Raw genomic sequence first — 24,532 nt, 5'->3', positions numbered from 1 at the left:
AGTGTAAGGCACGAGGAGCATGTTGATGTACGCGTGCAGAGTCCTCCTGAGCCTCAGTGGCTGTGGTCAGTGACCCACAGACTCAGGCAGTGTTTTCTGCACAGATCACACAGGCAAGCTCGGTGGGAATGGAATGGGACTCGTGACCCCAGGACTTTTGCAGATTCTGCGTGGGGCACTGGTGTCTGCAACCCCTAAGGTGTGCACAAGTGCTACATCAGTGCTATCTCAGAAGAGGCTTCTTGTCCCCAGACTCTCATGTTCCCACTGCTGCAAGAACACAGGTCCTCCCAGTCTGGGGACTGGTGCTGGATGATGTCCTCTCTGGACACATCTGTCCAGCTGAGCAAGTGTGAGCTGAGGAGGAGCCACTGAGATACCTGGTGCCCAGGGCACATTCAAGGAGTCGAGTCAAACTCTGGTGGCCAGCTGACCCCTCAGTATGTTGTCAACTTTACGATTTATGTATGATAAATAGAAAATCTGTGATTGTGCACACTCGTGGGGTACCAGGTGAAGCTGCGATTTCTGCATTCAACGTGGGCAAGTCAGATCAAGCTGACTGGCATGTCCGTCACCTGACATGGTCACTTCTTGCTGTGGACAGTGGTGTCGGTTCTCAGAGCAATGGGAAGACACCACTGTGTGGCTCCAGGGCGGGCCTGCAGCATCCGCCCTGCTCCCCTGGTCGTCCCTCCTGTCTCTGCTGAGGCTCCGCGGCCACGGACCCTCTTTCACTGTGTGGTTTGCTGCTTTGGATCCCACACCCCTGGTCTTTGGCCGGCACATTTTCTCCAGTCCCACCCATGTTTACTGAGACAGCAGAACCTCCTTCTGGAGGCTGCGTGGAGCGGTGGCCGAGGGGCCAGGCCTCCCTCTCCCAGGTTTCCAGCTGCAGTGGACGCTCACGTGGACCCCTAACTCAGCCGCTCCTATGTGGCCTGGGGCCGGGCCTCTCTGACCGAGTCAGAGGGTTTCATTTTGTTAAGCAAACTGAACAGGACCTCGATCAAGGCCATCCACCGACTTCAGCCAAGTCTCCCCGTTAGTCACCGTGTTGAAGATCCCGCAGGCGGAACCGCTCACGCTGGCCCGGCCGCCACTGTGGCCATCCTGCCCACCTCGCTCCTTCTGGAGGAGCAACGTTCTCCTTGGCTCACTGACAGCAGGAAGCCCAGTTATGGAATGTCTCCCCCTTCAGGAAAGGTGCTGCTTGAGCTGCGCCGACTGGACGCCAGGAAGCAGTGGACTTCTCAGGCTCTGGAGTGAGCAGACACGCGGGCCTCCTGGGGACTCCTGGGAGGTGCTTCCCTGGCCAGGTCTTCGCATGGCCACCTCCTCCTGGCTCACAGTTCTGTTCTCAGCCGTAGCCTCAGGACTCCGTGACGTTCCCTGAGGGAAAGCGTAGCCATGCGTACAAGTTTGCCCGTCCCTGATTCTGTTCCTTCCTCCCTCGTCTGGAATTCTTAGGACCCATTTCCATGACGTTCCTCAGATTAAAAGTCACGTAAAAAAACAGGATAGTTCTGTGGGTACCTGTGTTGACTTTCCAGACGAGTCTCTGCTCTGTCCTCACCGTGACATGACTGGCCTTGACTTCGGTCACTGGCCCTGGGGCAAGGTGAAGGAGTGGGACATAGCGGCCCTAGCGTTCTGTCTGAGGTCTGCCCAGGGGAAGGCGGGGAAGACGGAGGCGGGCAGCTGCTCGTCAGGCAGGGAGGGAGGCTCTGGCTCTGTTGACCAGGGGACCCCCAAGACGTGTTGGGATCCCGGTGCTCACATCTCAGTCCACCCAATATCTCCATTTGAATGACCAGGCTGCTATTCTTTCCCAATCAATCTCTGGGATTCTCCAGAAAGATGTTTTTAGGATTTTACTTTTTAAATGTGTTTTAATTGGTGTATGGATCAGTGCGCAGCGTGTTGTTTTGACAGATATGCACTAAGGAAGGGCACAACGTTTGGTCTTCCCCAGGGAGGGACAGACACACACACACAGACCCCAGAGTCACAGCTGCCGGGTAAAGGACTTCGTGTCCGGGAGCCAGTCAGCAAGACCAGAGCAGCAGAGTGTTCCCTCCAGTGAGAACGCAGACTCTGGAGCTCTGGAGGACCATGAAGAACCAAGGAAGCACAGCACCATCCAAGGAGCAAAGCCAAGGTTCACACTCCACCAGAGAGATGGACGTCTGTGGATGACCAGAGAAAGAATCCAAAGTGTCCCCTTAGCTCCGTGAACTACGACAGAACACAGGTAGCCCTGACACGAAACCTTGGACACGAGTATGAGAAGAAAATGATTTTTTTAACAAAGAGATATAAACCATGAGAAAGGACCAAACAAATTCTGGAGCAAACTGAACATGAACAATATTGTCATATAAGGATAAAGAGGCTGTGACAATCACAAACACACAGCCAACGTCACAGCACTCACGTGTGAAACCGAGGTTGCAGACCTGGAGGGAGGAGCACACAGCCTCACAGTGAGGGAGGAGACCTAACGCCTCACTGTGAAGCCTCCGGGGGCCATCTAGACAGAATCAACAGGAACAGTGGTCTTGAGCCACCCTACGCACCTAGCAGGAACGTGAAGTGGGTCCACCCACAGCAGCCAGCAGCAATCTCTGCTCAAGGGCACAGCGTGTGTTGGCCACAGAACGACTCTTAACAAACTTAAGATGGAAGTGAAATCCAGTATCTTTTCTACCCCAGGTGGGATGAAACTTGATATTAATAACAGGAAGAATCCCCAAAACTTCAGATACGTGGAAACTAGATAACACACACCCGAACAGCCAGGAGGTCAAAGAAGAAATCAAAAGGAAAATTAAAACTCTCTTAAGACAGATGGCAACGGACAAAGCATGCCAGCCTCGGCCACGCAGCGGAGGAGCTCCGAGAAGGCAGTTCAGAAGGTTCACACCTGCACGGAGCCAGGGCAGACCCACCCCAGCCCGACGCCACTCAGCCCCAGGTTGGCATGGACAGACCACAGACAGAGGGTGAGGCTCCCGGGGCAGGAGGGGCTGCCGCGGCCCATGCAGCTGAAGGCCACGAGGATGGGTCCTGGAGACGCCCCCGCCCCCGTCCCAGTGGCACGTGGTATCCTTTAATACATAGGATATTCATATTTTTGTGCTAGTTTAAAAGCAAATTTAATTTTAAAAACCTCAGCAGACATTTAAGATCAACAAAATCGTCAGACATCCAGGTGGACTGACAGGGAAAGGGGCGAACCAGCGGCCAGGCGGCTGACAGGGCCCGGGGGCCAGGGGTAGGTCCCGGTGACCCTGTGCGACCAGGAGGCACTGCAGAGGGAGACACCCAGGCCCCGCAGACTCCCCCGAGTTCTGCGGGTGGGTGAGAGGACCAAGATGCTAAGGGGGACACTGCTGACCCCTTTCAGGAGGCTCTTGTCACCTGGGCACCAAAGCCACACAAGGACACCACAGGAAACCCTGCAAGGGAACGCGGCGGCCCTGAGGACACGGGGGCGCTGACAGGAGGCGCTCACCCCAGACCAGGGCTCAGGGTGCTACGGCGACCAGCCACCGCGAGCCACGGGACGCCGGACTCCGGACACCGTGCGCACGCTGTCCCAGGAAGACTCCCACCCCGGGACAGGAGCCACTGTGCCACGAAGTAGCATGACCCAACGCTTGGGGACACACGCACGGACCCCAGGGGGACACACCCATGCTGACCCCACACTTGAGGACATACCTGTGCCAACCCCACGGTGACATACCCACGCCGACCCCTCAGGGATGCACCCATCCGATCCCACGCTTGGGACCTCATGCTCAATGGTGGGACCCCGAAGGCTCCCCCATGGGTCAGGGCAGCACAGGACGCCCACGCACACCACTTGTCCTCCACACAGTCCCCGAGTCCCGCCCGCGGGTTGGGTAAGAGGCGACAGAGTCGCCAGACTGGAGGGGAAGTCAAGCCGCTGCTGTGGGCTGAAGACAAGGCCCACACGTGGCTGCCCCTGGTTCCCCCACTAACGTCTAGACTACGAGGGCAGTGAAGCCGCAGAGCACAAGATCCGCACCAGTGCCATCATGTTCCGAAACACTGATGACCACCACCCCAGGGAAGTGAGGAAGATCATCCCATTCGTCAGGCAAAAAAGAAAGAAGACAGGTGGGGTTTGTGTAGGTCAGCAGTTACCCGTGACCAAGGGTAGCCCAGATGAGGAAAGGTCGATTTTGGTTCCTGGTTTCAGAGGTCCACCTGTGGTCAGCCAACTCCACTGCTCTGGGCCCAGGTGAAAGGACATCAGGGTGAAGGTCGTGGTGGAGCATCGCTGCTCAGCTGTGACAGCCAGGAAGAGAGGGTGAGAAGCCTGGGGAGGACCTCTGACTCCCAGGACACACCCCAGGGGCCACCTTCTCCAAGCACACCACCTGTCCACCGTCACCATGCACCACAGAGCCCTTCCACCTCGTCAGTCCACCGATTAGGCTGAAGCTGTCAACATCTCGCCTCTGAACGCGCGCTCCTGCGTCATCCCACCCCAGAGCTTTGGGGACACCCCATAGTAGGATCAAAGTTGATCAAAGAGGTGAAGGACCTGAACACTGAAGTCATAAAACATCAGTGATGGGGACAAAAGAGACACTGGCAAGTGCAAGACTCTTACATCCACGCGCTGGAGGGTGCAATTTTGTTAAAATACTCACACTAACAATCTACAGATTCAACGCAATCCCCTCCAAACAGAAAAACTACCCTAAAGTTTAGCATGGGCTCCGAAGTCTGAGCCTTTAGGCACGAAGGAGAAGTTGGATTGTACTTGCTGACTGCCAGCTACCTTGTGAGGTCCAGGACACAGAACGGCGAGGTCCTGGCACCAACAGGCACAGAGACCCGGGTGAGCCCATGCCTACTCTGCTGATCTTCAACCGCAGCCCGGAGGACACACCACGGTCATCGCAGGAGAAACTGGGAACCACAGGAGGAAGGAGGTGCCTCCCATCTGCACCCTGCACACAGATCCACCCAACCTGGGCTGAGGCAGAGCGTGGGGCAGGCAGAGGGTGAGGGAGGGAGGTGGACATGACCAACGAGACGTTTCTGTGGGCAGAGCCACAGTGAAACTCGCCGTCTGTTCAGTTGACAGACGTGATGGCGATTACAAGGAGAAAGTGGCCCGAAGCCACAAACTACCAGAAGCAGCCCGGGGAGATGCCCACCGCAGCTTTGGAGGTGGTGCCGAGAATGAAGGCAACCCGGGAGAGTCCTTCAGGGTGGCCTCAGACCAGAGAGCGTCCGCACAGCCAGGGAAGCCCAGCGGTAGAAGGCAGCCGGAAGCCTGGTAGGAATGGAGGGCCACGCGTCCAGGAGGGGCACAGCCCACGTGGGTAAGGGAGTCCTAGAGCTGCGTGGAAGGCCCAGCACCGACGTGGAGCCTGCTGAAGCACATCAGATGCTTCTCCAAAGAAGCCACACGGGAGGCACTCGGCTCCCCACAAGGACCCAGAGGACCAGCCAGGACCTCTGAGAGGGGGCCCCATCTGTGCCAGAGCCATCTCGAGGTGGGTGAGGTCGGGCAGAGACTGGGTGGGGACTGAAGTGGCGCCACTGGGGCCGGAGACCACGGGGAGGTGCCTGGAAGCCTGGCAGTAGCGCCCTCCCGGGATCCCGCAGTCCTGCTTCCGGTCGCGGGCAGAGGCCCGAGAGGAAAACCCAGAGAATCCCAACGTCCAGATCTGCAGTGTCACGTATGTGGGTGGGACTTGGACACAGCCTGGGGTTTCGAGGCAGATGAGGTGGAGCCCGGGCCGGGCACACGTGTGATGGGACGTGGTGCCTGCACCCGCAGGAGACGCTGCCCAGCAGGGGCCAGGGGTGGGTTGGGGGGTCACGGGGAGGGAGTGATGACCGGGCACTGAGTTTCAGTCATGCAGAAAGCAAAGCCAAAAGTCCTGGAGCCTGTCACACGGCCAGAGCCCGAGGCCGGCCACGCTGAGTACTTGGAACTGCCACCTGGTGGTCTCATATCGAGTGTTCTTACCACCAAGGGGGACTAGCGGGGGGAATAGAGGGTGCAGGGTGTGCTCGGTGCGATGGGTGCTGGGGTCCTGATGTGGCTTTCCCGGGTGCTCTCCTCTCCTCTCCTCTCCCCAGGCCTGTGGAGTCGGCAGGTGGAGGTGTGCGGCTTCCCACCTGCCGACCCTGTCTCCGTGACGTGGTTTCCACAGCTGGGAAGGCCCGCCCGTCCAGGGCGTTCTCCAGGGACACTTTCCCCACCCTGTGGGGGAGGCTGGTTGTGAGGGGCACCTGTGGTGGCTCGAGCCCAGGGTGAGAGGCCCCCTGGGCAGCATGGCCAGACCCCACGTCACAAAAGGAGAGTGTGCAGGGAGTGGGGAGCGGGGCCCAGAGCTGCGGCTGGATGCTGTGCTGCTGGGGCCGCACCGCTGTGGCCTCCTCCTCGGCCAGCCCCTCCCCTGGCTCTCGCAGGGCTGCTGCTTGCTCAGGCTGCCAGAGCAGGGGTCTCCTGGACTGCCGGGAGCCTGCCCGCCTGCTGCCTCCAGGGGCACCTGGAGCAAGGGACAGTTAGGGGAGCGTGGACAGTTCTTCCCTCCCCTGCAGGGGCTACAGCCACCCACCGGCCCAGGGTGCCCGTGAAGTGCCCGCACTGAGGAGCAGCTGTGTGCCAGCCTGTGTGTCCTCCCTGGGCCTGGCACTGAGCCACTGCTCTGGGGCTGGGTCCTAACTACTTCTGGTTTGACTGGGGTTGTCTTTTCCACCTTCCTGTTACTCTGTGGCTCGGCGGGGGCATGGCGTGTGGTGCCCGCCTGGCCAGCACGCCCTCTTCACCGGGCACGGGCTGGAGATCTTCGGGTCTCCCTCCTCCGAGAACGGTAATACAACAGGAGGCGACGTGCTGCTTGTGGAAGTAGAAGACTCCTCTGTGTGTCCCTGGGGCTCAGAAGCAGCGGCGTAGAGAACGGCTTTTGAGTGTGAATGAAGGCGTCTAGTTGGGCTTAGCTAACGGGAGACACAAACCAGGGCTCAGGCCTCCGCTGTCTGCTGACACTGATACCCGCTCCTTCATCCTGCACAGCCATCCTGCAAAACCTCCCACCTGCAGACCCATGGGAAAGTCTGGTGCTTTCTCCTTGCCCCTCGACAGGATCCCTTGATGCTTAATAGACTCTGCAGCATGTAGAGTAGATGGCTCCCCCAGGGCTCTGGAGGGAAATCAAAGCAGGGTGGTCTTAGGAGCACAGTCAAACCGCTCAGTTTAGGTCATAAATGGAAATGTCACTGTGCCCTGGAACTGTGTGCTTTGCATACTTCTGATTTCAGTTATTTATACCCTGTTTTGTTTTAAATAAGATTTTAGGAAACTTACAAAAATACAGAAGATAAAAGCCAATAAATGAGGTAATTAAGGAAAGAGAGGAGACTGTGGAAGAACCTGGGAAGTGGGAACAGGAGAATAGAACAGATATTTGCAGCAGGTTGGTGTGTGCTTGCTAAAAGTGGGCTGCTCTTGGCTCCGAGCGCTCTGGTGGTCAGTTACAGGACTGCCAAGCTCTGTGAGGGAAAACGAGGCCTCTGCCTGGGAGCCCGGCCCACGACGCGGCTCTCCAGTGCCAGGCTCACTGCAGCCGTGCCCCCTCCACAGCAGCCGGGGCTACACACAGTGAGCTCCAGAGAGTCCTGGACCTTCCCTTGAGAGAGGTCAGTGCCTGCCCAAGAACCATGCGTCTGGCCGGCTGCAGCAGGAGCTGGAGGGGGGCCCAGGCCTGCCTCCTCCTGGCCGGCAGTGATGAACTGGCCCTCACAGCAAAAAGAGCACTTGCTTCAGTGTGAGTCATGGCTTTAAGCTCCAACACAGCCGCATGCAAAAACCCAAGTAGCATAGATGCATGATGTAAGAGATCCACTACTTTTCCTCTCCAGGAGCACTCATCATTAAAAACTTGGATTTTTTTCTAAAACACATCAGCATGTATGTGTGTGTGTGTATACACGTACACCTCCTGTGTGTGCACAAGGACTCTGATCTGGTGCCACTACAGATCCAGAGTTGTCATTTTGAGTCCCCATAGACCAGCGGAATACTTGTGCCATGGAAAGTGCTCGGCATGCAGAAATGCCTCGGGGGCTCCCACCGGGCGCCCGGAGAGGGAGTTCTGAGTCACCCTAAAACACATAGGCTGAAATCCTGACTCCCAGAGCTCAGGAGGTTCTGGGGTCACAGGGGGCTTCTCATGAATGAGGTTGGTGTCCTTGCAAAAGAGGCCCAGGAACCAGGTATTCCTTACCGTGGGAGGACATAGCACACAGCGCCACCTGTGGGCCAGGAAACGCCCTCACCAGACCGGAGTCACGGGCACTGCTCATGGACTTCAGGCCCCCACACTGTGAGAAGCGTCTGCTTCTGAGCTACACAGTGGAAGGTGCGTGGCTATAGCAGCTGAGTGGAGGGAGCCAGGGCCTTTCCCGCGCTCACTCCCCTCACACATAGGTTCTAGGCCATAGGAGTGTGAGGGAAAACTCAGTAAAGACGAGAAGATCTTACTCTTCTAGAAAAGTTATGCAGGCACCGAGACAGCCAGACCTGAAAGACCACCTGCAGGTCGCTGAAGGAGATGCGAGAAGCTCAGAAAGGAAACTGACCAAGAGAAATCCAGTACAGCGTGAGGCACCCCTGCATCCTAAGGGTCATAGGCAAAGCTCTCTCAACCGTGAAAAAGGGTTAGATTTATGAAATAAGAACAGGGGCCAGGAAGCAGAGCGGGGAGGGGGGGAGCCACAGTGAAGATGCCCCCTTCCAGGGCACGGCTCCAGGACCCACCACCTCCCGTCACCCACCTGCCTGCTGTCACCACCGAGTCAGCCCATTCGATGATCAGTCCTTCAAGTGGATCAGTCTACTACTCAGGGGACAGGTCTGACCATTTGTGTTGCCTCTGCACACCCTGCACTAGCAGGAGTTCCGGGAGGTGTATATCCCGATCCTGACCCATAGCAATGGGGAAATCTGAGTATTTGAATATGAAAATATGGCCTAATCATCACTATTAAAATTTCATTCCATTTTGAGTAAACCGTACAAGGTGACTTGAAGCAATCGATGAGCTGGAGGTGTGAGAAGTGACACAATACACAGCAAAAAGGCATCCAGAAGGGAACGCAGACCCAGAGACGTGAGTGACACCATTAAAATCCCGGCAACCTCCAGATGAGCCCCAAGGGAGAAGGGGTGGAGGTCGGGAGAATGCCCAGGGTGAAGAGCCCCCAGGCCTGCACCGGACCTGGCCCAGCACCCACAGCCCCTCCCTGCCCATGGGGGGCACTGGGGCTTGAGGAGAGGCCACGGCTGCGCAGAGCCTGGTGGCAGGAGCCTTCCTGGCAGCAATGCCCGGGGAGAACGGCCGGGGCAGCCCGCTCCAGGCCGAAGGGAAAGGACACTGCTTTCCTTACATCAGGACCTTTAAACCAGCCAGAGCGTCCAAGAAACAAGATAAGAATGGCTCTGCTCACAGGACACGGGCCAGTCGATCCCAGCAGGGTCTACTCACAGCCCCGTTCTGGCTTTAAATTTTTTACACATCTCTTGGCTTGTGGGCTGCATCTGATGCCTGCCTCCTGGGGCAGTGGGCACAGCTGTTAGGACTGAGGAAAGGGGATGCGGTCATAGAGATGGGCCCAGGCAGAGGCGAAGCACAGTGGTTAGACAACAGAAGGGAGGGGGAGTGCCAGGCCTGTCAGATCCCAGGGTAGAGAGATTCTAAAAGAATCAAGGGCAGGTGGAGGCTCCCTGAAGTCCGGAGAGGAAGAGAACTGATATCATGAAGCAGTCGAGGAGACTTCATGCCAAGTGACACCAAGTTCAGTTGTGGAAACTAAGAGGAAACAGAACCCAACTTGTTTTCTGGATAAAAAATATATTCAAAAGGAAAAGGGGACAAAAGAAACCGAAGGGCAGATGGACAGGCGGATGGACACAGTCGGCTCAGGGGGAGACCTGAGCGTTGCATCTGAGGGCCCTCTTGCCCCCAGTCATCTGCTGGCACGCCGGCAGGTGCCACCCCGTGGGCAGTTGCACCCATGCCAAGACTCGTGGGGACTCTGGTTTTCTATTTCAAGCAGGGGGCAGTGGAGAGTGGTGGTCCCGGGTGGTCCCTGCGGCCATTGACTCGCCTCCAAACACCCGCGTCCTGGAACGGCGGCATTGTGCCGAGCGCAAGGAGTCAAGGTGCCCCTAGATGTGGAGGCTGTGCCAGGCTGAGGAACGTCACTGCAGAGCCGAGTCACATGTGAGGAGCTGTCACCGAGCTATCACTACGGCAGGCTCCGAGGCATTGGCACCTGCTGACTTACGTGGCCTGTGCTCCCTCAGGCAGGTGGCATCCCATCCGTGCCCTGGATGTGGGGCCTCACCGAGGAGCTGCCCGAGAGCCCCACAGAGCTCCCTGCGCCCGCTCTCCCAGCCCCACACGGAGAAGACAGGACAGTGCCGGGACGCAGAACCAGGGCCATGCACAGGGCGGGTCAGGGTCAGGACTATCCCCAGTCGTTCAGGTTGGATCTGGGGGACCCTGAGATGTCTTCTTTCCAGGTAGTACGGAAGGCAGAGATACTCACGTAGGAAACATTCCTGGGACTGTGAACATCTATGGCAATATTTTATTTTTATTAATTTGTCTTCAGTATTTTTATTTGGGGAATTCATGAACAAAAGTATTTCTAGCAGAGTTGATGGGAGGTGACGTAGTAGAGAAAGTTGGTCCACTCAGCCCACAGGTGTTCACTGGGCGCTGTGTCGGGCCGCCAGGCCTCTGCCGGGCCAGAGCCAGGAAGATGGACAGGTGCCGGCCTCACAGAGCCGACCCGGAGAAGTCAGTCCGAACAGTCCCCTCAACAGTGACCCAGCAGGGCACGCGAAGTGCTTGAAACAAGGAGAAGGGCTGCGGCAGGGCAGGCGTGGAGGGCCCTGGCTGTGGAGGGCGCTGGCCCTGAGGGCACCCGGAGCCGGCAGAGCCCGGAGAGGGCGCTGCAGACCAGTGGCTCCGAGCAGAAGCCCTCGCCTCTGCAGGAAAGGGGCTGTGCGTTAAATCAGGCCCAGGTGTGGACACGGTCCGCGAAGAGCGGCCGCGGCCAGGTTTGTCCTGGACCCTGGTTGACGTTCATGGAAACTGACTATGGAGGGAAAGCTCTCTGTGGAACGTGCCCAGACGCGGCCGAGCTGCAGGAGACTGTTTCCCTTTTCTGCTGACGTTTCAGAGCTTTAGACGAGTTCCTTACGAGAGTCACAGCAGTGACAGCAAGGACAAGAGGTGGACACTGGCCAAGGGTGAGAGTCCTTGAGTCCCACGTAGCTCTTACCATTAAAAATAAAAGAATTCTCTTGGAAGTTTCCAGCAGACTCAGCTGAATCCTAGCAACTGTGAAGGTCACAGATCACCATGCCTATTTTTTTAATCCAAGTGTATTTCAGTGACTGCAAAAAATCTAGGTTGACATGTAACAGATTGAATCCTACTTGGGAGCTTTCAGCAGGAGATTAGTGTGCAGTTAATTGACTTTCAGCCTGAATTAGTGTGATCTCTTCTACATTAAACGGACGTGCACAAGACCCGCATGCAGCGGTATCACCACAGGATTACTTTACTATGTATAGGCATTTTGCATTTTAAAAGGCCTTATGAAAACATGTGCCTCTTTACACGACCTTTCATAACTGATTCCAGCTGCGGCCTGCCAACCAATTGTAATGCTTGTTTTCTTAACAAGAAACTTCCCTTTCTTGGAGCAAGAATGCTTGGTGCATTAAGTGATTAGAGCGATTAAGTCCTGAGCAAACTCACCAAGCCTGCTCCTCTGAGACCCAGCACGGCCATAGAATGAGCCATGGCAGTGCTCCTGGGATGAGTGTCTGCACAGCCTCCGTCTCTGCAGAAAGGAAGTGTGGGCATCAGGACTGGCACTCTCCAGCACACCACACCTCCAGGTGGCCTGAGCCAGGCCCTGCATGGTGGCCATCAGGACGGCGGGACAGCCTGACGGAGGGGAGCCGGTCCAGACCTGGGCACCTAGCTCCTCCTGGGCTCCTGAGGCCTCACGTGCTGTCCGAGGCACGGAACAGCACGCTCTCACGGGAGTGGCCTCCCAGCCTTGAGTGTGCGCAGCAGGTGCCGGCTTTGGCGGAAAGCGCTCAGTATCGAAGCAGAAGTGACCGGCAGGTGCCAGGGGCAGAGGGTGTTCTCCTCCATGGAGGTGGAGGAGTGTGGTGCTGCTCACGGGGAGCAAAGACAGAGACGAGGAGCTCCTGCCACAGGTCACGGAGCCACAGGAAAGGACCAGCACGGGGAGGGGGCCCGGGGAGGGGACTGGTGCAGAGTCCTGGGGTCCCAAGGCCCACTGAAGAGGAGGAGGAAGGGCTCAGTCTTTCCTGGGAACAGAGAAGACCCAAGGCAGTGCCATGGTCCCGATAGAGGTGGTCTCCTTCCTTGGAGCCTGTGTGGCTGCAGAGACCGGCTGCACCCCTTCTCTGGGGCTGGCCACTCCTGCGGCTCCTCACCTAGAGCGCCCCCATCTCTCCACTAACTAACGCAGGCTTCCATCCGCATCCTACCTGCAGAGGGCGTGGGGTCGGCTGCTGGTGCAGGCTCGTGCTCTGGTGCTACGTGGGACCGGGCGCGTCTCTCCTGGGAACAGGAGGAAGACGTCGTGGAAGCGGTTGGTGGAGACCTGCCGGATGTAGGTGCTGACGTTCCCCCTCTAGCTTGCAGGGTAGACTCAAGCCCCGCTGGACAGAGGTGAAGAATTGTGGACATGGGGCACTTGGCAGGGCTCTGGGTGGGAGAGGTGTGGCTTGGGCCACCTGATGGCTGACGGTGGACATTCAGTGCGAGGATCGTCCCGTGCCCCCCAGGCTCCAGTGCCCACCACCAGCTGAGCCGCACCGGCCCCTGGTGGGCTGGCGACATGGCACAGGCTGCTCCCACGGTGGCACCAAGAATGGAGCAGGGGCTGACAAGCCAGCAGAGCAGCAGCACGCAGACTGACTGACCACAGGAAAAGGCCGGATGTGAAGCACAGCTCCCCAGCTCTGCCTGCACAGTGTGGGCCAAGAGCCTGTGACGGCATGAACTTCCACCCGCTCCGTTGCTGCCGTCGTCACCTCCCGTTCCCCAAGCCCACGGTCGTCAGAAGCTGGGTGCCGTGTCTTCACTGGCACTGAGCTCTGCCCAGGTCTTTGCCACAGGTGTGTCACATCAGCGACTCTTGGCTGCCGTGAGCGAGGTGGCCCCAGCAACAGAACTGAGCCGTGTCCAGCTCTGGGGGCAGGAGGCTCAAGGGTAACCTCCCATCCTGTGGCCAAGAGTAGTCAGCAGACGCTCCCTAAGGGACATCATTGTGTGTGCCCAAGCCCAGCAGCACACGTGGCTGACAAGCTGCTGGCAGCTGAGAAGTTCCACATGGGGCTGGACAGTGGGGTCACCAGTATCACAGGGTCACAGGCTGCTGGCAGGAAGGGCTGATGGTGGTCCTTGGGATCCAGGCGTGGTGAACAAATGGCCCCCAATGTCCATACCCAAATTCCTGGATTTCACGAGTGTTGTGTTGTGTGAGGGATGACCTTGGTATAATCAAGATGGGGCACCTTAAAATAGGCAGTTATCCTGGACTACCTAGAGGGCCCCGTCCGACCACATGAGCCTTTGAGGGCAGAGAAGTTTCCTGGCTGGAAGCGACAGAAGTGAGGCAGGGGGTCAGCAAGAGCTGAGGCCAAGAGCCCAGCCCACTCTGCTGGCTTTAAAGGTGGAGGGGCCAGAACACGTGGTGTCCCTCATGCTGAGAAGGAGCCCCAGCTGATGGACAGGGAGCACACAGAGCCTCTCCCACCACCACAGCCTGAGTGAGCATCCTGCCGAGAACCAGCCAACTGGCTCCGTATTTCAAACCAGAGCAGGAAACCCATGAGGCCAGTCCAAGAGCTGACTGCAGACGGGGACAGTACATTTGTGCTGTCTCTGTTGCTAGACGGATGCTAACTTGCTACAGCAGCAACAGTGAGCACTAGGTGTCCACTGCCTTTAGTACCAGAGGTGAGGTCGGCTTTAACGTCCCTCCCGGCACCCTCACTGACACTTCTGCAGGGCCTGGGGTCAGGCGGGCAGCACGTGCCTCGTGGTCTGCTCCAGGACTGAGCTCCTGTTTCTACTTGGTGTCTTGTGGAGTGCTGGCTATTGGACTGGTGGCACTGGCCCTCTGCTTTTGCCCAGCAAGGAACATGCTAGGAAGGCCTGCCACAGGACAAGCCACCTGTGGTGGGCCCATGTCACCTCTCTGTAGACCAGTGGGCAGCCTGCCCCTGCCCAGCGGGCCTAGCCAGGACCAGCCCTGCCTGATGCTCCAGAGCTGGAGCAGCAAGCACCCCTGCGTGTCACCAAGGTCTGGACATCACTTGTCTCGTGTCACCATGGTGGCACCAGGTCAGGCACAGTGGCCTGAAGGGATTTGGGTCCGGCCGTCAGTGGCTTTACTCTTCTGGCTTTCTCCCGCCCCAGCCGACGTTCCAACCTCAGTTAGCAGGCTCCTCTCTCCTCCTCCCACTCACTCAGTCAGCTTTGACTTCCTAATATTAGGGGCTTCTCCTGTCCTGAATCAGAGGCAGCTCTTCAGGTGCAAGTCCTCTGGGGAATCAGGCCAGGACTCCTCCATTGAGGGTGAACATAGCAGAAGTCCACTGCTGTGGGCACCCTGAGTGGCCTCCTGCCCTCAGGAGCTTGGGTGCCGTGGAGTGGTCAGGGCGCCAGAAGGAGCTTCAGAACCAGGAGAAGAGACGGCTGTGGTCCTGGTCTCTCAGACACAGGCCTCCCCCACCTGTGCCCCTGACCACCAGTCCCAGACAGCCTCGCAGGACTCCAAAACACGTGCCACACACCCTCCAAGACGGCCGAGCCTGGCGAGGCTTTCCTCTGGCACCTGCATCTTCACGTTGTCATGGCTGATGCCCAGTGGGCCCTGAATGAAGGGGAGGGGGGCGGGAGGAGAGAGCGTGGGAGAGAACCTGCATTCTGTTTCCGACCTCCCCCTCCTAGTCTTTATCTTAACCTTGACGGAACATTGAAGATTTAAAAGGTATAAATAAGTCAAGTTTCTTAACACTCCTCACAGAACCAAGCTGTAAATGTGGAATGTACGAATCACAGTGAGTGAGAACGTGAAGCTGCCAAGTCGGGAGTACAGAGTCCTCTGCCATCTCCTGAGCACTGAGTCGTCAGAGTCCATGACTCACAGGATCAGCGGCAGTTCCCAGGCCCGAGACAGCACCACGGGAGGAAGGTCGGGGTGGAAATAGGGGCGTGGTGCTCAAGTCGCTCTGACCGGCTCTTTGGCAGACTCCTGCTAGCAGTGACAAGCATGAAGTATCGAGGGTGACGTCCACTGTACTGACAGCACCCACCCTGCGGGGGTCCCTGGACTTCCAGGATGCCTGTACTCGTTGGGGATTGACGTGATTTCTCTACGGCTCAGAGGCTCTAACTTTTACCTTCCTCAGGCGAGAGCACTTCCAACAGCCTTCGGGCCCGTGTTCAGTTCCCGACGTCTGCATACGAAGTCCCGTGGTGCCACTTTAGATGCCGTGTGTGGTGCCGGGCCTTGTCACGGCCGAGTATCCACTGGGCTGGGGAGTACTCTTCGCCTCCAGAGGGAGGGAGGGACGCAATGTGGCGTTCAAGCTCTTGCCTTGCGGCCTTACGCCCTGGAGCTCCCGCGGGGGTCTGGATGGAGCTGAGGAGGAGACAGGGTCAGGAAAGCCGCCGTGCTCCCTGTGGACCAGTGTTTCAGGCTCTGCTCAGGGTTGAACCCTCTGGGTCTGCCAGTCACTGGCAGCCTGTCCCCTTTCTGTGACCCAGGACATTCATCTAGGTCTCTGTGGCCCTTGGATCTTGTAGTGTTCTCCTTACTGTGCTGCCCTGAGCTCCTCGGATGGGGACAGAGTCACCGACCTGTGATCTCTACGTGTTTGCAGAGACTAGAAGGACGTTACAAGGACTTGCAGAACTGAATTTGCTTTAAGTCACCATTTCAGCGACTTTATAGCAGTTTCCTACTGGGACATTATAAAACCCAATATCTGTTCTTAAAATTCATGAAGAGCTCTTAGTAACATTTCTCCTTCCTTTTGATCCTCCTTCAGTGTTTAAAAATGAACTAAAGGACTTGACTTGGACTGCTGAGATTCAAGAGCACGCACCACTCGTTTCTGTCTAGAATTCATAATGGTAATGCCTCTCCTCACTCATTTCAATAGGAGGTTTATAGCCAATTTTTCTTTCTTTTTAAAATATTTTTTAGTTGTAGATGGACATTTTTCTTTTTTTAAAATATTTTTTATTTCTATTATTTTTCTTTCTTTTTAAAGTATTTTTTAGCTGTAGATGGACATGATATCTTTATTTTTTTTATTTATTTTTATGTGGTGCCGAGGATCGAGCCCAGCGCCTCACACATGCGCTGAGCCCAGCCCAGCCCACTATCTTTCTTAATCAGATCTGTCTGAGGATGGGCGGGTGGTTTGGTAGTGAATCGGTGCTGGTTCTGCTCCAGGAACGATTCTACCTGCTGGTCTGCAGGGGTGCCCACCTCCCCTCCCAGTGCTGCAGCCATGGCACTGACTGCTGGCGCAGGACACGGCCAGTCTCAGGTACAGGGGCAGGCAGGTGACCTCGGCAGGGCCACGCTGGTCACATCAGGGCTGAGGCTCGAGTGGGTCCAGAGGAAGAAGACAGCGCTGCTCTGGGGCCCTGGAGAACCTCCAGTGGGCTCTTCTCCTTCTGGGGCTCACCTACCTGTTGGGCTCGACCTGGGTGCAGTGGGGAGCAGGGGCCTCCCAGTATCTCCTCTTTATGGAGCCCAAGTGAATCGGAATTCCTTTCTCTTGCTTTTAACCAAAAACAGATGCAGAAGTTTTCCCTGTTAAACTGCTCCTGCCCACAGCCCTGTGTCCTGACTGGGTTTCCCTGGATCTGGTTCTGGAGGTGAGTGCTGATCCTCTGCCCGGCCCCACCTCTGGCTTCCACCAGTGAACTTAGGCTGACTGCTCAGGGGCCTTCAGCCGCAGAGTTTTACTCTCAGTGCTGTGAAGCAAGGGCCTGAGCAGGAGGGGACCAGGGCAGTCATGACCTGGACCAGGAGAGGCAGCCGGCGTGGAGGAAACAGCAGGCGTGGGCGGGTGGCGTGGGCCGCGGGAGCCAGGCCCCACAGGGAATCCAGACTCCAGAGTCGCTTGTGCATCTGAATGACTTGGGGGTCGCCGGTTTCTTTAATGCATCCTTATTAAGGGGCTGTTTTGAAGCCAGTGTTTCTCTGCACACTGCCCTTAGTTCAGAACATCCGTGAATTCCCAGGTGTAAGATGGGGGCCGTCTGAGCTCCTTCTGCTGGTCTTTCCTTTGTGATGTTTCCAGCCATGGTTTATGTGGGAGACCAAGGCTGCAGCGTCCCCTGGAGTCCCTAGTCAGGGCCCTGCACTGTGCTGACTGCTAGAAGCTTTTTCAGTTCATAAAACACACTCGGGCCACAGCCTATCCCCCAGGGCCCCGGGGGGATCAGCGAAGCTGCAGGCGTGCCAGAGGAGCTCCCACTGCAGGAATTCTGGATGGGCCCCGGCTCCCGAGATGCCCATGCAACAGACTCGAGATGGTGCAGCCATTGGGGTCCTTCCAGAAACACTGGCAGCTGCTGGAGTTGCTGGATTATAACGAATGCAAATCTCAAGTCAGATGGCTGAATAAACTCAGGGATGGCGCATGCAGAAAACCGTGAGTGTGAGTTCCTCTGAGAGCTCAGTCACACTGCAGCCCTGTCGGCTGGAGGTGCTGAAGAGCACCCTGGGCGCAGGTTCACTCAGACCTACTCTGCAGCATGCTGGGGTCAGGGCTTGCTGGTCTTACCCCTGTCGTCGGGAGACCCGCTGCTCTGCCATGGCGTCTGCCCCCCACAGCAAGAAAGACCCACACCTCAAGCCTGGCTCTGGAGGAAGCAGGAGACAGGGCTTCTGGGTTACAAGCTTCCAAGAAAGGGTGGGAGAGGTCACTGAGACTTAGGCACCTCATGTACCCTCAGGGTGACCCTTGTTCAGCACCCATCAGGCAGCAAGCCTGACCTTGCCGTGGAGCCCACTGCTCACGCTCAGCACTTTAACCACGAGGGCTCTGGTGAGGGTCCCAGCTGGCAGTCTCTGGAGGACAGCCCTCTTGACAGAATGCCGGGGACCATCCCTGGAGTGGGGGTTACCAAGGCAACGGTCTGGTCTGGGAGCACCTCAGGCTGAGTGACGCGTGCAGACTGCCAGGCTAGCTAGGCCCAGGTATTTCAAGGTGAGCTTCAGATGTGGCTAGCTCTTCTGAGACTCCCAGGCATCGTGAACGCCGTGGAGCGCTCCAGGCCAGTATTTGTTAGGTGTTAAGTGTTTTGTTTCACTGTGGAGCGGTGGCTGCAGAAGCTCTGGCTGTGCTCGCCAGGTCCAGGGACTGAGGCTCCCTTGCCTGACAGGCACTGCCCTTAACCAGGGCATTCTGCTCACCTAGATGGCTGCAAGTGTGAGACGGGCAAGACCTGCCTTGGGATTTCTACTGGGAAAATACGTAGACTGTGACCCTTTAGAAAGTTGGGGTGGGCGTGCATTTCATTTTAAATAAACATCTATGATCCACACCGATGTGATGAAATGCCGAATGTTTGGCGATTCTAATCGGCAAGAGGGCCAGGAACACTTTGTGGATAGAATGGAAACCTGTTTGGAGCTCCACGGAAGACAACAGGACCGCGACAGTTCCTTTGTGGAGACATCAGACATCAGGTGTAGGTGCAGGCTGCACACAGAACAGCACAGCAGGAAATGCGTCTCTGGCCTAATAAAAATGCTGCTTTGTGCTCACAATGATTTTTCCTAAGCGGTGAGTAAACCAAAGGGTATCACCATGGTCAAAGAACTGCCATGGCATATGTCATTCCACAGGCCAACTCTGATTCTCAACAAGGATTTTTTAATGTCATTTGTGAAGATATCTTAACCACTTTAAGATTCACTTTTTCATCTATGAAACTATGATTTTTGTCCTTGAATGAAAATTACATTTGTAAATCGTGATGATGGAAGAATCTGTATGAGGCTTTAAGTTCTTCCTTGGGCTGCAGATTGTAGTGACATGTTGAACGTGGTCACCAACTAGTATGTGTTCTTTTTCTTTTTTAAATAACTCTATTTATTTATTCGCTTTTTTATGTGGTGCTGAGGATGGAACCCGGGGCCTCACCCGTGCTTGGCCAGTGCACTGCCTCGAGCTCCAGCCCTAGCCCCCTTTTTCTTTTAAAGTAAACATTTCTGCCCTGAAATTTCACCGTTTTCCATTCTGAGAACCTGAAGTCATTTGTTCTTTGCTCTTTAAAGACCCTAATTCCAAAAGCTATCCCACATTTCAAAAAGGCTTAAAGCTATTATGTGGTCCCTGGAGCTTAGGCAAGAAATAGGTTTGGGATCACTGACAGATGGAGGAGAGTGAGCCAAGCCATGCTGGGGAGCAAGTGCGGCCAGGGAGCCGGGGGCAGAGAGCAGAGGCCAGGCGCTGGCCCTGGAGACAGGGGCGGAGTCCACAGCAGGGAGAAGGGGCTGACCTGAGAGGAAGCACGGCTGACCAGGATGCCCAGGGAGGGCGGAGTGGCCGAGTGCCCGGCACCCTTCTGGTTGGGTTGTCGAAGGGGAAAGGCAGCTGTCCCCTGTAGTGTGAGGAATCAGCAGATGCACCACAAATCGTATCTGCACTGGAGCCATCCACGAGTCGTAGAAGGTGTGTCTGAAGGCACTGCCCAACGCAGGTCTCCCCTGTTACCACAGGTCAGGATCCCTGTGTCTCTGGGGGTAGCCGGAGGATCAGGGGCCGACCCTGTGGCAAGTCTGTCACTGGCAAAGGAAAACAGCGGAGGGGGCACTGACACCGGAGGACCCAAGCAGCCTCCCTGCCGTCCCACCAACCCTGTTTGGGAACTTTGATACAAGCTCAGATTTTCTGTGGACACAAAAGTGCTCTCACCCCCAGGCCTCCCACGCAGACCCGGTGGCGGCACTAACAGCTGGGGACGAGACAGAAGGGCAGCAGCAAGGGGCCGTGGGATCTTCAGAACTGGACCACACCTCAGGGCGCAGGACGCTGTCCTTTTAGCAGAACCCAACACAGAGCAGACATCCCGGTGAGAAGACAAGTGGCCCAGGATGCTCGTGACAGCACCCCATAAGTGGGAAACAGACACATAACCACAGCCACGACGTCTTCCCAGCCGGCCAAGATTTCAAACCAAAAAGTAAGAAACTCGGTGAGCAGCAGACAGCACATCGTTGTGGTGAGCCGTTCTAATACACCGTGGCCGCCATTAGAAGATGGCGCCGGCTTCCACTGTGGCCTGTGACAAACAACTCCTAATATGGAGAATTGGCACGCAAATCCCTTCCCACCCTATGAGAAAGGTCCACGTGGCAGCTTAAGATTGGTATGCGGGAGGCTTTATTAGGCTGTGCTTGGGCGCTCGGCGGGGTGTCACTAGAAGATTATACATGAATCAAGGCCTGAATAAACTGCTGAAAGAAGAATCCTGTGTCGTGTTTTCCCTTGCCGGCGAGGGGTCACAACACATCGTGGTCAGACCTCCGAAGACCCAGGGACCTAAGAGCAGCCTCAGAGGGGGACAGCAGGTGCTGGGGACCCGTGGGCCACCAGGGAGGTCATGGGAGGCCTGGGCAGCCCGCCAGGAGCCCAGAGGAGGCGAGTGTGTCACCTAGGAAAGCGGCCACCAGAGGAGGCGAGGCGCGAGCCCGTCCTGTGAACGCAGGGTGACTGTCCTTCACGGAAGACGAGAGCCGCGTGGAGGGCAGGAGCGTGGCAGTGAGCCGTGGACGAGCACGTCCAGCTCCAACCCTTTTCTCTAAAAGATGCCGCTGTTGAAAGCAAACACAGAGCAACGCATCGAATGCAGAGTGCAGGCACAGAGACCAAGGGGTGTGACAGGAGGGAGTGAGGGCTGCTGAGGGCACTCAGCCGTCACCAGGCAGTAACCACAGGGGGAAGGCCAAGGGACGGATAAACAGGGAGACTAAAAATGATACAGAAGCCACGAAATGTGGGACAGAAGCAAACAGCCAGGCGGGAGGTGTAGGTCCACCCTTCCAGGAACCACGTGACACGCGCTGTGACGTAGCACCAGCTGAAGTGCAGGTGTGTCAGGCTGTGTTTAAACATGGGTCCCACAGAACAGGCACTTATAAAACAAGGTCTTGTTTTATAATCTATCTTGTTGACAATCTAAGCCCAAAGATGGGAAAAGTTTGGAAATAAAAGGATTAGAAAACCAAGAAAACCAATGTAGCTATACTGGCATCAGAGCAAGACCTTCCAGTCACTAAGAATTACCAAGAATAGAGAAAACATTTAATAGCAACCAGAGTCAATCCATCACAAAACATAATCACTCCAAATGCAAATTCTTCTAATAACAGGTTCAAAATACTTAACACAAAATCCAACAGAAGAAAAAGGGAGAAGACTGAAGCATAATCACAGCTGGAGATTTGAACTCCTCTCCTGAAATTTGTAAATGAAGCAGATGAAGCTATCAGTGGGCAGAGGATGGACTTGAATGATATTCTTTACCAGCCTCATCTCATTGGCATTTATAGAGCACCAAGCTCAGCAATTACAGAGTGCACTATTTTTCCAAGCACTTAAACTACTCACCAAACTAGGCCATGAACTGGGCCGCGAGTCAAGTTGCTAAACATCTCGAAGGACTGAAATCATGCAGAGCACATTCTCTGACTTAAATGGAATTGAAGTAGAAATTAAATTCTGAATGGTAACTGGCGAATCTCCAAATATTTGAAAATTAAGCAGTAAATAAGCTACAGGAGTCATAAGGGAAAATAGGAGAGTAAGTATGAAATACATGAACATGTGAGTGTGAGAACACGACATGAAGTCGTGGGGCGCAGCTCAGACCTCAGGAGAAGCAGTGTTCACCCTCAACACAAGTGTCAGAAAGAGGGATATTCTAATCAAAACCCTGAGATTCCGCTGCAGAAAGTAGATGAGAAGAGCAGATGGGATCCGGAAGTGTGGGGAGGAGGGTGGTGAGAGGCGGAAATGAGGGGCAGGAGAAGACGAGAGTAAGTAGACACTAAGAAGAACTTCTGTACCTGCCAATGAAATCAGATCTACAATTCAACCGTCTGCACCCCGGAGACTCCGGCCCAGGTGGCTTTACCAGGGACCTTACAGAGCAGAAGCAGTGAGGGCCTAGGGCTCCCCTCATGGCCTCCACCCGGGCTCTCCCGCTCGGTGCTCAGTTCCCCTGCAGTGCGTGTGTCTGGAGCAGCTGTCTGTAGACAAGAAGGCAGTGTCCTGCCGGAGAAGTCCAGGCTCCTCTCTGTCCTCTAGGGCCAGCAAGCCAGGGGGCTCCAGAGTCCACACAGCCCGAGTGGGTGCCTTGGGGTCTCGGCGGCAGTGTGGCGCAGGACAGTGTGCAGGGGCCCCGCCAGCCTGCTGTGCTGTGTGCCTCATGGCCTCGTGCCGTGGGTAGAGGACCTCTGCGGGCAGGGATGCTGAGAAGAAAGTTCTCGGAACTGCTCCCACATGCAGTTCTGTCCACGCCCGTCCCCCACAGAGGAGAGGAGCTCGAGCCCGTGGGCTGAGGGGCAGAGGGTGGTACGGGAGAGCACAGCTGTGTGGCTCCGGGGACACCAGGTTCTGGGACAGACAGAGCGCAGCCAGGACAGGGTCTGAGTGCAGGACAGAGGAAAGGCCTGGTGCGGTGGCCGTGTTCCCGTCCTACAGGGGTGGTCCCACAGCCACATGTGACCTAAGAGGCTACTGACAGGAACACACTCACAGCCCGCCTGGCGCTCCATTTCAGCTTCTCTCAGAGCGCTGGGAGCCCCGACGCTGCGGGACTGTACACAAGGTTGGCTCTGAGAAGCAAGCCCTGGAGAGCTACGGAGTGCCCATTTCCTGTGGTGCGGGGTGGAACCTCGACCTCCCGCACGCTGGGCAAGCGCTCTGCCAGGAGCGGCACCCCAGCCCTTTTTACTTTGATTTTGAGACAGGGCCTCACTAATTTTCTGAGGCTGGCCTTGAACTTTTGATGCTCCCGCCTCAGTGGCCACGGTAGCTGGGATTAGAGGCGCGTGAGCCAGTGCGCCTGGTTCAGATGGCCTCTTTGGAGAACAGAAGGTGTGGACTAGAGAGGACAGAAAGCAGCGAGTGAGACTGAATGCAGTTAACTCTTCAAAGAAAGTTGCTGTGAGACAGGAAGGCCATTTCTTGGCGTCAGGAAGGAGCTATGTATGTTTGTCCTCTGGTCCAGGAGAAGATGCCCCGTAGATCTGCAAGTCTTTATTTTAAGCTGTTATTGGAAAGCCAAGAATCTGAGAATCTTCAGAGTCTTTATTTTGGCACAGTCTTACAGTGATAGAGACACTGGGCACATACACAGTTCAGGTCCTGGCCGCGCCCTCCACGGTCCCTGGTCCTGTCAAGACTGGGTGTCCCGTGCTGCACTGTTGCGCTCCGTGAACGGCAGTGGCTGCATGTCACGGTCAACCCCGTCTGTCGCTTGCGCTGAGGCTGGTCTTCCACCACACAGCGCTCTGGGTTCTGAAATGCATGGCATCAGGAGCGCCCTGCCAGTCCCTCTGCCGTCCTGCTTCACTGGGCCTCCCTCCCTGCCCGCTGCAGCCTGGCTCCCATCTTCCTGCCACCCCGGAGCTTGGCCCCCCAGGATGCCTCTGGCATCTTTGCAGTTCCCTTCCTGCTCCCACCTGGTCAGACACCACGGCGCTCACCTCGGACTCCACAAGAGCCTGGTGTGAATGGAGCCCCTGACCCAGGCTCCTCAGAGGCTCTCGGCCTCCATCTCTGCTGCAGGCTGGGCAGCTGCTGCACTGCCGTACCTGCGTGGAATTCCACGGCGTGGATGCACCACATTCTGCCCTTCCTTCTGCAGGTGGACATTCAGATCATCTCCAGGTTCACTGTGACTCACGAGGACATGAGCGTCCACAGACAAGGCCTTCTGTCAACACAGGGCAACGTGTATGCAATGTACGGTCAGCGGGAGCTGGTCAGCCTCCTTCTCTCTGCCCAGGCCGGCTCTCTGGGCTCCTCTGGATTGAGGCCCGTGGCTGAGAGGCTGAGGTACCCTGTGGATCAGGTTGCTTCGGGGTCTCCCACTGGGGCTGAGCGCTGGCTCCTACAGTGTCCCTCCTTGTATTTGACTTTCAGGCCCACAGTTGGGTGGTGTTTCTGAGTCAGTGAAATGGGACGTGCTCATTCAATCTGCTCTCTTGACTCGGTGGCTTCCCCTGGAAATTAGAAGGTGACAGGCGAAGTCCTGTCCCCTGTTTACTGATGAGAATGCTCACACAACAATTCTAGTGTGTACCTTCATGTCTCTTCTCATTTATTTTAATCCTTAGCTGTTCTGTGAATGCAGAGTATTTTCATGCA

The 24,532-nt window shown here is 56.3% G+C and overlaps 1 long non-coding RNA gene across 1 annotated transcript; it reads left to right on the top strand.

The window, feature by feature from the left end:
- The first annotated feature begins 7,925 nt into the window (after window positions 1–7,925).
- LOC124080966 (uncharacterized) lies at window positions 7,926–24,506 on the top strand. Its single transcript, XR_006847922.2, has 3 exons — window positions 7,926–16,262; window positions 16,939–17,018; window positions 24,030–24,506. It is a non-coding gene; the product is annotated as an uncharacterized LOC124080966 (long non-coding RNA).
- Window positions 24,507–24,532: the final 26 nt, after the last annotated feature.

The sequence above is a fragment of the Marmota monax genome, unplaced genomic scaffold (genome assembly GCF_021218885.2).
Source record: "Marmota monax isolate L192 unplaced genomic scaffold, Marmota_monax_Labrador192_F-V1.1 WCK01_AAM20220418_F8-fsc01010, whole genome shotgun sequence".
Taxonomy (NCBI): domain Eukaryota; kingdom Metazoa; phylum Chordata; class Mammalia; order Rodentia; family Sciuridae; genus Marmota; species Marmota monax.
The sequence above is the reverse complement of the archived record's forward strand: the minus strand, read 5'-3'. Positions and strand labels throughout refer to the sequence as shown.